Source organism: Aphelocoma coerulescens, chromosome 1A (assembly GCF_041296385.1).
Source record: "Aphelocoma coerulescens isolate FSJ_1873_10779 chromosome 1A, UR_Acoe_1.0, whole genome shotgun sequence".
In the NCBI taxonomy this organism is placed as follows: Eukaryota; Metazoa; Chordata; class Aves; order Passeriformes; family Corvidae; genus Aphelocoma; species Aphelocoma coerulescens.
In genome coordinates, this window is record NC_091014.1 from 12,065,363 (window position 1) to 12,077,237 (window position 11,875).

The window sequence follows — 11,875 nt, forward strand, 5'->3', positions numbered from 1 at the left end:
CTTGTTAAATTTCTGGTGCACCACATGATACCCAACACATACTACCATAATACCTTCCCCTAGACAAGTGTGTTGCATGCTGACTAACAAGTCATGATATAACTGCTTTTGCTCTGTGAACAGGAAGCCAACAATTAAAAAAAAAAAAAAAAAAAAAAAGAGGCAAGTTCTAGACAGAAATTCTTCTGTCTTACCATGTTCAAAAAAGAGCCATTACATCCATTCAGAGAGTTCAGCTTTCATACCTGTCCCTTTTAATGGCTGAACTGTTGTATCTCAAAGGGCATTCTTATTTATGGGATTTGTAATATGAGAGAATTTATGTTTAAAATAAAAGCAAATGTTTTAAAAAAAAAAAATTATAAAATAACTCTTGCAACACCAGGCTATTGTTTTTCAGATTGGTTCAGAACATTGTCAGAAGACAGTGCTCTCCCTGTACATCCTGGTCTCAGTATAGGTTAGTCAGTGCCTGTTCCATCTGCCCTATGGCTGCAAGCAAATCCAAGAGCTAAGCAGAGCAGAGGGATCACCTTGTAGTCAGTCTCTATTTTGCATCAGCCATCCATAAATGTTGGTAATTGCTACTTAGCTGCTTGATCCAGATTGTCAGGAACTTGAAGGGAAAAATTGAACAATGAATCAGTTTGTGGTAGATATTGGAGAGCAATTCTACATTGGCTTCTGGGAAAAAAAGCAACTCTAAAACCCTGCAAAGGGAGCCGTCTCATAAATATCACCAAAACCCAGGAGTAATTCTGTTTTCCTGAAAACATTTTTTTGCCCTACTCCTTTTTTCTCACTGAAATCTGTGCCTCTAATATATAGTTAATAAAAGATGTAGACGTGGCTTAGGCTGTATGTAAGGCAAAGTTTTACAGAACTCAGGCAGTGACTTTTTTTTCCATAGCTCTAGCACTAAGTCACTACCCACCCATGATCATTTTATAGCAAACGTGCATGCTGTTTAGTTAAGGGTAATGCCAAGCAGGTGAAAAATCTTTAAAAAAAGAATTAATCCCAACTTAGTGCCTTAATGATGAGGGGAAGTAATGCCAGAGTGTTGCCTTTTAATGTGATAATTTTGGTGGAAACAGCCATTCTCCAGTAAGAACAAAATGAAGAGAGGACCTTGGTCAGCTGCTTGAGCAGCTTCACAGCTGTCTGCAGTACCATTAGAAGCATGGCCATGAGATTTGTCTCCCTACATGTGTGATGTGTGCTACCATGATGCCTCCTACAAAACAGAGAAGAGTTGGGTGTTGCAGATCAGCTTCTCACAGGAGGAGGAATCGACTGTAGGATAGCTTTCACTGTAAATAGTTTATTGCCATTATATACTCCACCTGAACATAAATAGCCACTAAAGACACCCAGGCAGTCCTTTACTCCAGGAATCCTGGCATGAGTCTGGCTATCCAATGCCAAGGAATGGTTTTCTACACCAAGAACTGGCTGAAGAGCATGATGATATAGATATTTTCCTGTGTCCAGGTTTCCCCAGGCAGAGGGCTGGGACTGTGTTTTTTTTCTGACATATGGTACCCTGTCTCAAAAAATCTCTTCCTCAAAATATTGTTGGCACCAGCTGTACTAGCAGCTGAACAAGGTCAGGGGCCAGGCTGGGGAAATGCCCTCAGGACCAGAGCGTGGGCTTTGCTCTTCTAGTAGTAGTTTATTGGCACAAAGACAGATTTTTTGGTCAATACTTTCAGATCTCTGTCACTGTACTCCTGGGACAGCACAGGTACAACAAGGTGGATCCACATCTGGCCAGACAGAGAAGAGGCTTGGAAAGAGGTGACAAGATGAAGGGATGTCTAAGGTGAAATGGAAAAAAGATGGAGGAAGGGAGAATTTGGAGGTTAGTAAGAAGGAGAGAAAAGATGAGAAAACAGGATCAGTCTCAGTAATAGTCTGTCTCCTCTTTCCATCCTCTTCAGCCTGCTCTTTAAAGACAATTCTATAGCCACCCATCCTCCTCTACCTTCCCACCTTGTACCAAAGGAAGATCGCTCCATTTGTCTTGTGATTGCAATCAAAATGAATTTTGCACTGCTATCTGTGCACTATTTTATCACTGGCACTGTTTATAACTTCACAGCAGAGTCAGCAGCCCCACTGAGAGAGAGACCTCAGAGCAGAGCTCTCAGCACCCTTCTGGCAGGGCACGGGCTGGTGACTCCCACCTCAGGGGTACGAGTGGGGCCATTCTGCTGCAAGAGGATAACAATGCAGCTGAATTTCAACAGACAGCCAAACGGTTTTGTTGCTTTTTTTTCTTCAAATTCTTCATCTTCATTCATGTGGAAATTTATTATTTTTGTGAATACAGAAGGAAAAAGCCTATTTGAAATCTTTTGCTTTCACTGCAGTGAAGTACAACATGACAGAAAAAGAGATGAATTTCCATGGCTAAGCATAATGTGTATGTTCACTGTAGAGACCAGCTTCAACCAGTGCAGGAACAATGTGTTTGCTCTTCAGGCAAATAGTATTTACGTATGAAAAATAAAGATGTCACATCCATACCACTACCACAGTAGACACCTTTATCACTTTTCTAATTATACTGTCATCTGGAGGAAAAAATACAACTTTGTATCATTAATCAGCTCATAAGTTAAATTGTAAACTAAATATTCATTAAACTATGTTCTCATTCTGTAGCTGGACAGCCTTTGTGTTTCTGTAGCCCACTCTTTCTTGCAGTTTCTAATAGTTCCTTCGGAGATAAATTTCTTAATGAGAAATATGCTGAGATGTAAATCTATAGCTTTGCGTTGATCAAAAGTTTCCACTGTGGATGGCCAGAAACTTCTTGAAAAAACCATCCATCTTTATATTCCATACTAGGTGCACAGTAGTGGAAAATCAAATCACTAACAACAGTTTTATTAATTTTAATGTGATAAAGTCAAATTTATTACTCTAATTTGAAATCATTACAGTGATTCCCTTTGAATTCCTTTTGAATCTTCTTCTTTATAAGACTTACTAGCAAACGTGCCAAGGCCTTTCATTAGCACAAATTAGAGCAAATGCAAGGATTTGTACTTCAATAAATTTTCACGGATGCATGAAATTGCATGGCCAATAATTGCAGCCAGCTCAGTTATTTCAGCAATTATACTGTGTGCAGAGGAAATTAAACGAAGCCAGTGCAAACTCCAATCTGGACAGTTATCCACAAAAAAAGAAGAATCCTGCTATACTCAAATGAGGGCCCTCAAGAGAAAAACCTCACTAATTTTATTTTTGTTATCTGTGACTTGGCACCTCATACACCATGCTGTAACACAAGATCACTTCTGGCGCAGATTTCAAGAGGCACTCCCTCTCTGTTTGTAAAACCATGACCCATTGAGGGACCTTTAGAGCTCCTACAAGAGTTTTCAGGAAGCCGAGATTTCTATAGCCTTGAGTAACAGTTTTCATTCTGTTCTGGAAGATTTTTAGCACAGCGTTGTTCTTTGCCCTGCATTGTTGCAGTTTGCATGCTGCTGATACAAACTGTTAAACAGCTGCTGTGTTCCACTAGAGAGCTTCTCTTCTACTGCAATAATATGACTGAAACACAAATCCTTACCACTAACAAACAAATCTGAATAACAAGGAACCAACAGATGAAAACGCACAAATTAGCCAGACAAATAAGTGCAAGCAGGGACCACAAAATCTGATGTACAAGAGTAACTGAACCTGCTCACTCAGCACATGCCAGACTCAGGCTCAGAGCAGGGAAGTTCCTATGTGGAAAATGGGAAAGAGTTCAAGGCTAGATTAGACGGGCCTTTGACCAAGCAGGTCTAGTGGAAGGTGTTGTTATGACCCTCCCCTAAAGGCAAGGGTAGCACAATTTCTTGGTAATAAATCCCTTGGAGTGGATTAGAGTGAAACAACACTGAATGATCAGTGTTTATAAATATATATATGTAGGGTTTATATTAGAACAATTTGATTGCAATGGAAAGCAGGTATATAGTCATTTTGGTTATGATCTATTCTAACATAGCGATATGAAAGCATAAAAATATCACTTAAGCAAGTATATGAGGGAAAAGAAACAAGGAGAAAGAAAGCATAAGAGTAAAAACATATCACCACCCAGGGATGTCACAGTGAGACTGATGTGATTGTTGCAATTTAGATGTCCATTTGTTGAAGTGATGGTTGTTGAAGTGATGGTCACCATCTTGATGCATCAGATTGGGGAAAAAGCCTGCAAAGCACAGTCTGATGGATCCTCAGTAACTGAGGTTCACATGGGAACACCCATGTACTTCTTCTGGGCAGGGGGAGCTTTCAGTCCTCTGGTAGAAGATCTCAGAAATGAGTCTGGGGGTACTTTGGGGGTTTTTGATGCTTTATGACACCTTCTAAAACAGGACAGCTGTCTCTCACATCAGTTAAGTTAAACCAGTTATGCCCCACCAGAAGGGATGAACACCCTCTGGACCTTCCACAGGGGAGAGAGGGAGTTTTACAACTGAGTGATTTGTGTAGGGGAGGGCCAATGGCATCGTAAAAAGCACCACCCCACCTTGCAGGATCTGCTTCTTATTAGCCTCAAAGCCCAGCTTGTAACCTCTGGTGATGATTGTTCACCCCTTCTGTTTCATCTAGACCAGAGTCTTGCCATTACACACCCAAAAACTCACCTCCTTCCCCTCAGGGGGTGCAAACCTGGCCTCAGCAAACCACCCTGCCCCTCCACAAATGGGCAATTGTTTTCAGTCATTAACCATTAGCATTTCAGTCTCTCACAGGTGTCCCTGCTCATGGCAGGAGGTTTGGAACTAGATGATCTTTAGGTTCCCTTCCAACTCAAACCATTCTATGATTCTATGAAAATGCAGGTTCACTGGCAGAGCCCAGCATATTTCTGCAGTGGCCACCTCTCTGCCCGGTGTCACAAACCAACCAGGTCCCTCAGCATCAGCCTGCATGCCAACCTCTCAGCCAGGCAGAGCAGTTTGGGTGGGCAGTGAGTGATACTCACATTGATCCTGGTGTCTCTGCACTGCTGCAAGTGCTCCACACAGCTATACACACAGATCTAAATGCATTCTGGAGCAGTCTCAAGCACTCTGTAATTATTCCTCTTGCCTGCAGCTCATGCCAGGGATACAGTGCTTAGGCACTGATAATGAATCAATATCCAAATCTCTGGTGCAAACCAGCCATGACAGTTACAGTGAAATGCAGTATCGGAGAGAAGGAAAAAGCAAACGTGAAATTAAGAGATAGCAACAAATATAGGTGTAAAGTGTCAGGGAAGCATCCCTTCATCCTAAAATACTTACTGAAATGGAAAGAAACAGCAGTGATTTTGCCATGGGATTCAGTCCAGCTAATTACCTTACCCTTAATTGCTTTCTAGGATGGCAAACTTCAGAGTCCTCAGTAACCTCAGGGATCTTCAGATGTCCAGGGAGAGAATAAAATCAGAGGCCAGGTGTAAGGAGCACCTGTGGCTGACTCTGTCATGGGGACTGAGTCTGCAGGAAGGATTGCTGTGGACATGCCTGGTGAGGCCAGCAACGATGAGAAGGTGCCTGGGGGAGTGAAAATGGGGGTAAGTGGTGTGAGAAGAGGAGATGCCTGCTGGTCCACAGCATATACCAAGTGTGCTAGACAGCTCAATTTTCCAAAATATCCTACCTTTCCTTTTCTGGGACTGTAACTGGACACACTGTTGGGGATAGGGAAAATTAAGTTGTTTGAGATCACTGCTGTTTTTCAGACTTCCATTCATTCCAAAATTACCCATTGCATGGGATAAGCACCGCGCCCTGGTTATTCTAACTCTAAACTCTCTATGCTATCATGGTTGCACCATTGTTTGTTACCTTCTGTATCTGGTATCATTTTCCTTGAGGAAATTGCTTATTTTTCAAAAGCATAATGATATTTGCTTCAAAAATCATGAGCAGGTGTAAGTGAAAGTGTGTAAAAGGTAGTATCTTGAAAAGGAAACATTTTTGCAAATGTACTTTCACAAGTGTCCAAAAATCTACTTTTCATTGCAATAACTCAGATGTGGCTTCTATACAGCATCTCTACAAAGATATATGAACCCTTCTACTGTCTGTAAGTGATTTATTGTCTCCACACTAATGCTGTATTTTATAATGGATGACATTAGGATTAAAAGAAGGCCATGTATAATTGCCAGCAGTGCTTGGCATAAGTACCAGTTTGTCCCACCTCTGTACATCAGTCCCAGTACTTTAAAATGCAATTAATACCTGTCTCGTTATTAACTACTAATATTGGTATCAAAGAAAACAAATGCAGAGTTAAGATGAAAAGATATTCTGCAGTATCATTAACATGTTTTTCTTGTCTATGGACCAAAATATAAAGGTTTTTCTCAAGGATGACTTTACCAGAATGGAGAAAAAGCATCTCTATATTTGACCTTATGACTAGGACCTTCATAATTACAGGTAATTAGGAATGTAATTGAGATTTGTCTTTCAGAAAGCAACATTGGTACTTGCTGGAAGTTCTCTTTTTTAGCAACTTGTTCTCCAAATTTATTGTGAGATTGAAAGTTACATTGAGTGCTGATATCTACTCTTTTAAACATATTATGGTCAAAATCAAAAAGCATAATCAAGTCTTATCCAAAATGCTGAAACCTGAAGAGGTTGTTTCATGGACATCCTTGTAGTTTTTCTCTGCTCTGGGTTTCTTCATCTCCTGTACAATCCCTCAAATGTTTCCTGCTGCATCTCAGTGTTGGAAACTTGAGTGGAAGAAGGAACTACACTATGGTTAATAGTACACTCTTTCTCTTCATACTGTTTCCATAATAATAAACATACTCAGAGTCTGACCCTGAATGGATCTGGGAACTATCAAACAAATATGCTTTCAAAAAACTCCAAACAGTAAAAAGTGCTCTGTCATCCTTCATTTCAGTTTTCTTTTGTTCTGAGAGTGAATCTTTGTTCATATTAATTTAAGGATTGGATCCTGCTGTTTTAACTTCTTAAAATTACATATTTGAACTTACCTTATTTTACATAGTGCGTATTTTTTCCCTATATGTTTTCAGGAGATTTGTACATAGAATGAATGATCAATGCAACAAAAGGGAGACACAGAGCATGGATTAGGGAAGATAATTTTCATTTTGCATGATTTCTAACAGAACCTGCAGTAATTGAAAGCCTTGTAGGTAAGTTTATAGAAGTTTGAATTTCTGAGTGATGCAGATCAGTCTGTCAGTGATAAATGAGAGAGAAGAATGCAGCAGCCCTGGCCTTCTGCAGGAAAAAATTTAGTTAGGGCACTTTTGGTGGCAGCAGAAAGACTTCAATAACTTTAAGAATGGAAAAGGTACAGAAATGAGGGCTAACATCACCAAAAACCCCTATTTTTTTTCAAGATATAAGGCCTGTAGATGTCATAGACAGAAGGTAATATAACAGGTGTCCATCACCAGCTGTAATACAGGTGGGATTGATTTGTCCTAACACAAGCAGTTAGGGATTGGATTCAGTTTATGTTCATATGAAATATTCTACATAAAGTGGTACAATTCAGTTGTGTAAACATTAGGATCTTCTGCTGTTTGAGGTGCCTGCAGCTATTCCAAATGATTTCTTACTGCCCCTCCAGAAGGACACAGGTTTCCTATAAATCCCATGTCTTCCTGTAGAACATCTCAGAAAATGTTCCCACCTTAGGTGTCTGATCAAGAGATGTCTATTTCAGGGTGAACTGAACTGAACTGCTTTGTGGCTCCACTGGGTGCACTTCTGAGGACTAGCATTGGATCTGACACAGCTTGTTCACATGTAAACACCTGCATTACAGAAACCTTAATTTAGAAGTCTTGCCTGGACTCAAGTCTGACCTATATTTGGTGTTAACACAAAAGGGTCCATCCAGTTATGTTTGTCAGGTGAAGGGCATAGAAGGGCATATCCTGGAACCCACAGAGACATGTTCAGACTGAGTTTTAGACATGTAAGGTGAGGTAGAGTGAATCTATTTGTCTTTATTATTTGGAAAGTTAAGGTGCTAAAGGAAAATAACACTGAACAAAATTTGGAAAAATGCTCTAGGAGAACTAAACTGTTTTTCCTTCTGTTGTAGAGTTGAGGATGGCAACGTGGATAGAGATTATCTCTGAGGGAGAAATCCACAGCTGTAGTGGCTCTATCTCTGGTCACCACTAAAGGCCTTGTTAACTGAGGGCAGAATCAGATTTATGGTCTATTTACATCTGCAGAACCATGTTCATTTATGGTGCAGCAATAAACATATTGTACTCATCTCCCAAGATTTACCACCATCTACTGGTCATTTGCAGTCGGTTTTCCCAAGGTTATTCTTACTGATTTTAAACCATATCTGCTTGTGAGCATGTGTCAGACAAAGTGATTTACAGCAGCCTTTACCCAGATAATAGTACATTGCCATAGATCCTTTGTCAAGGCTTCCCGACCTTTTTTTTTATTTACAGTGTCCAGGGCTGAAGGATTACTTACAGGTACATTTTGGTTATTGGAGATAAGGACCCTGACAATTTTGTTCACACACTGCTAACTTTATTGAGTTGTTCTCTGTGTCATGGTGTACATGCTATGAGAAGGACATGGATTTTTGAGGAAGAAGAGTAGTTATTCTGTTTTCTCTGGACTAAAACTTGCATGCTTCCAGAGTTCTACAGAAAACTCACTAAAATTTTGTCATCCTGTTCTAGCCTTTTGGGCGTGTTCCCAGCTAAAAGGGACAGAACTTCACTGGGCTTAAGTCTGTATGCTTCTACTGCAGAAACCTCAGGTGTGAGAGTTCATGTTCAGACATGACCTGATTTAGGCTTTGTAATATTTGGCACCATAATTCTGCCCTTCTCTCGGCCCCACCACCACATGGCACTCCCTGAAGAATAAAACAGGGCTTTTGCTGCCATAAAACCCAATAAGAACAAATCCGAAGCAAGGTAGATGAAATACCTCTGTAAGAACCTTCAAGAGCAATACATTCAGGGTTCATTAAAAAGCATCTGTCATTGCCCCTGCCTCTGAGACACAGCCTGGGTTAACCTTTAAGAAGCATCCATGTTTTCATTTCCTCTTTCCACTTTGACTGAGCATGTACTTTTCACATCTCTGTTGCTTTTAATTCAGTGGCTAAGCTGGAGGATGAGGTTTATGTCTTGCTGCATAGTGCAGGCACAAAAGCATACAAAGCAATGTTCAATGAAGCACAGTCTCACTCAAAGCCAGCACAAAACTGCTCAGTCCAGAAACAAATGGGGTCAGAGCTCCTTTCCTTTGAAGCAAAGGAAAAGAATTTATGTCAGGACTTAAAATGATGCAACTTACTTCTCCCATTCTTCCCTGAAATTAGCCCTGCACATTGCAGTGGCTGGTGTTAAGCTGTGTAAAGACCCATTACATTGCCTGCCATCCATCACACACTGCCTGCTCCTAAATGACCCCCAAAGGGAGGCACGGCCAAATCATAGGTACTCAAAACCTTGCCTATATTGATTTGGTGAAAAGGTATTAGATGTCAGTATTAGATATCACTTCACTGATATTTATAGACACCTAAATCAACAAATTCCATCTGGACAAATTTTATTAATGGTAAAACCACACATTTTTTTATTATTGAGCTATTTATACATTTATTTATTGAACTAAATATTCACCCTTTTACCTATAGCCAGTCCCTGTTATTTCCCATTTAAAAGTACAAGTAAATGCAAGAAGAAAATAATACTCATCTGTAAAAGTGTATAGATTTATATCATTTTTTGGACAGGAGCCATAGCCTACCCTAGCAGAATAATAATCTATCGTAGTAATGTTGGCTGGAAGTAAGCGAGAGAAGAAAGACGGAACAAGGATGCTGACCTGTACTAATAAGACTTTAGCTGTTTGCCTGTGAGCACAGAAGCACATGTAAGTATATACAATAATCATCTTAACAGTATCTGTCATGCTATGCTTTGGCAGGGCAGGGTATAAAGAATGTGTTCAGCTGGTTTGGAAAAAAAATGAAAAAGTTGATTCTTTATAGTCAGCAGAATTCTTTACAAAACTTCCCAAGGAGAAAGCAGATGCTGAGTAGCACAAAATTAATCTTGTAACATACTAGCTATAAAGTACAGTAACACAAATCAATACTCCAGCCCTAAACTATCAGCTGCTGAGCACAGGAATAGTCAGCTGAATTGTGTAGGACATACGCTCAGCTCTCTGGTTTTTCACCACGGGTTTCTTTTTAAGGTCCTGAGTTAGAGTCTGTTGGAAACAGTGACAGAAACATGGCTTGGGATCAAGCTCTGAGCTACAGATTTATACAGACCAGTACCCAAGGAATACTGCATTGAGTCAGTGCTGCAGTGAAGTGTTGCTGGTTATGTTATCCCACACTGGAACCAAATTGCTCTGTGCTAGAAGAAAGCCAATTGCTTTTGAACTGTATAATTTTAACAACAAAATCTGACCCTCTAAGTGTAAAATTGCGCATGGCAATTATTCGCTTCTGCAGAAAGTGAACTCACTGTGTGTTTAATGCTTCTGTCCAACAGCAATTAGGTTACTTTATAGCTGAGTGTGTAGCTCTTAATGCAGCAAACCCACTGCCTGTGGCAGCCACAGCTTACCAGCTCAGCTGCAGAAACACAGGCTGTTCTGGAGACACAGGCATTAGCTCTTCTGCAGTTGATGGCAAAGGCAGCCGTGTTCTGTGGCAGCTCAGCTTGCCAAAGATCAGGGAACAGGAATTTGCTGCATGAATTTTTCTACCTTGGACCCTGCTTTCTCATTTTTGGCTCACAGCCACCCTTCCTCAGTCCCCATGTTTGGCAGGTGAAGGCATGAAACAGGCATTCAGCACTGCAAATGAAGCAGTTCCAGGAGCAACATCTCGTCCTTGAACTGCTCGTCTTTGAAGGCTGATATTTGCAATTGGAGAACGTGGTGGATAAATCCAACTGCAAAATCTATCTATGGGCTAGTAGGATTCATTCAACAAAGTCCCTTTTAGCCCTGGCCACAAAGCCTGATACCTCAAAAGCATCTCTCATTCTACCTTCTGAATGTCTCCATCATTTTCTACATGGTGTGAGGGTCTGCTGTACCCTTCAGCTCCTGACATGTTGTGGGACGACCCAGAAAAGAGTTGTATCAAGCTGAAGTAGAGCTAAATGAAGTTTAGTCTCTTGGCTGCTGAAACCTTGGAATAGGTTGCCCAGAGGAGCTGTGGATATCCCATCCCTGGAAGTGTTCAAGTCCAGGCTGGACAGGGCTTTGAGAAAACTGGAGGGGAGTTGGCACAAGATCATCTCTAAGGTCCTTTCCAATCCAAACCATTCTATGATACTATGAAAATGATCACTTCCAATGAGCCTGGTCACAGATTTTGGCTATAGTAAAAGTGTTATTTATAGCACAGTACATCAAATTAAATAAGCTTTTAAAATATTCCTCTTTCACTATTTTCTATTGAACAATGGTCGGATGTAAAGCTTTTTCAGAGTATATGTTTCCATTGGTGTCCACAATTGCCTTCTGCTACCATTTCCTATGTCATACCTTTCTCATATGAACCCTTTTCTAATAAGACAGCAAAGCTAAATTTTAAATGAAAAAATATATAAAGCTTATAAAACAATTTTCCTTAATCAGCATCTGTTGATGAGTTTTCTATTTTATGATACCTTCCCAGTTTATATTTACTTACCATATCTATAAAAAAGTAATAAATCTCATAAATGTTCAGCACAGAGAGGAGGGTTGCTGTGAATTCCAAGATGCAGCTCCTGATTATATAGCACAGAGAAGGAAGAAGAATGTGTAAGTAACTCCCTGCAAAATGGGAGCCATACGTGGGCGCATAT

The 11,875-nt window shown here is 40.3% G+C and overlaps 1 long non-coding RNA gene across 3 annotated transcripts; it reads left to right on the forward strand.

Annotated features, from left to right (window-relative positions):
- Positions 1-5,487: 5,487 nt before the first annotated feature.
- LOC138104575 (uncharacterized) lies at positions 5,488-11,443 on the forward strand. Of its 3 annotated transcripts, XR_011148122.1 has the most exons (5): positions 5,488-5,578; positions 6,370-6,452; positions 7,067-7,189; positions 9,793-9,932; positions 10,260-11,443. It is a non-coding gene; the product is annotated as an uncharacterized lncRNA (long non-coding RNA). The 3 variants fall into 3 exon arrangements; XR_011148121.1 differs by lacking the exons at positions 9,793-9,932; positions 10,260-11,443 and adding an exon at positions 8,113-8,242; XR_011148123.1 differs by lacking the exons at positions 9,793-9,932; positions 10,260-11,443 and adding an exon at positions 7,729-7,878.
- Positions 11,444-11,875: the final 432 nt, after the last annotated feature.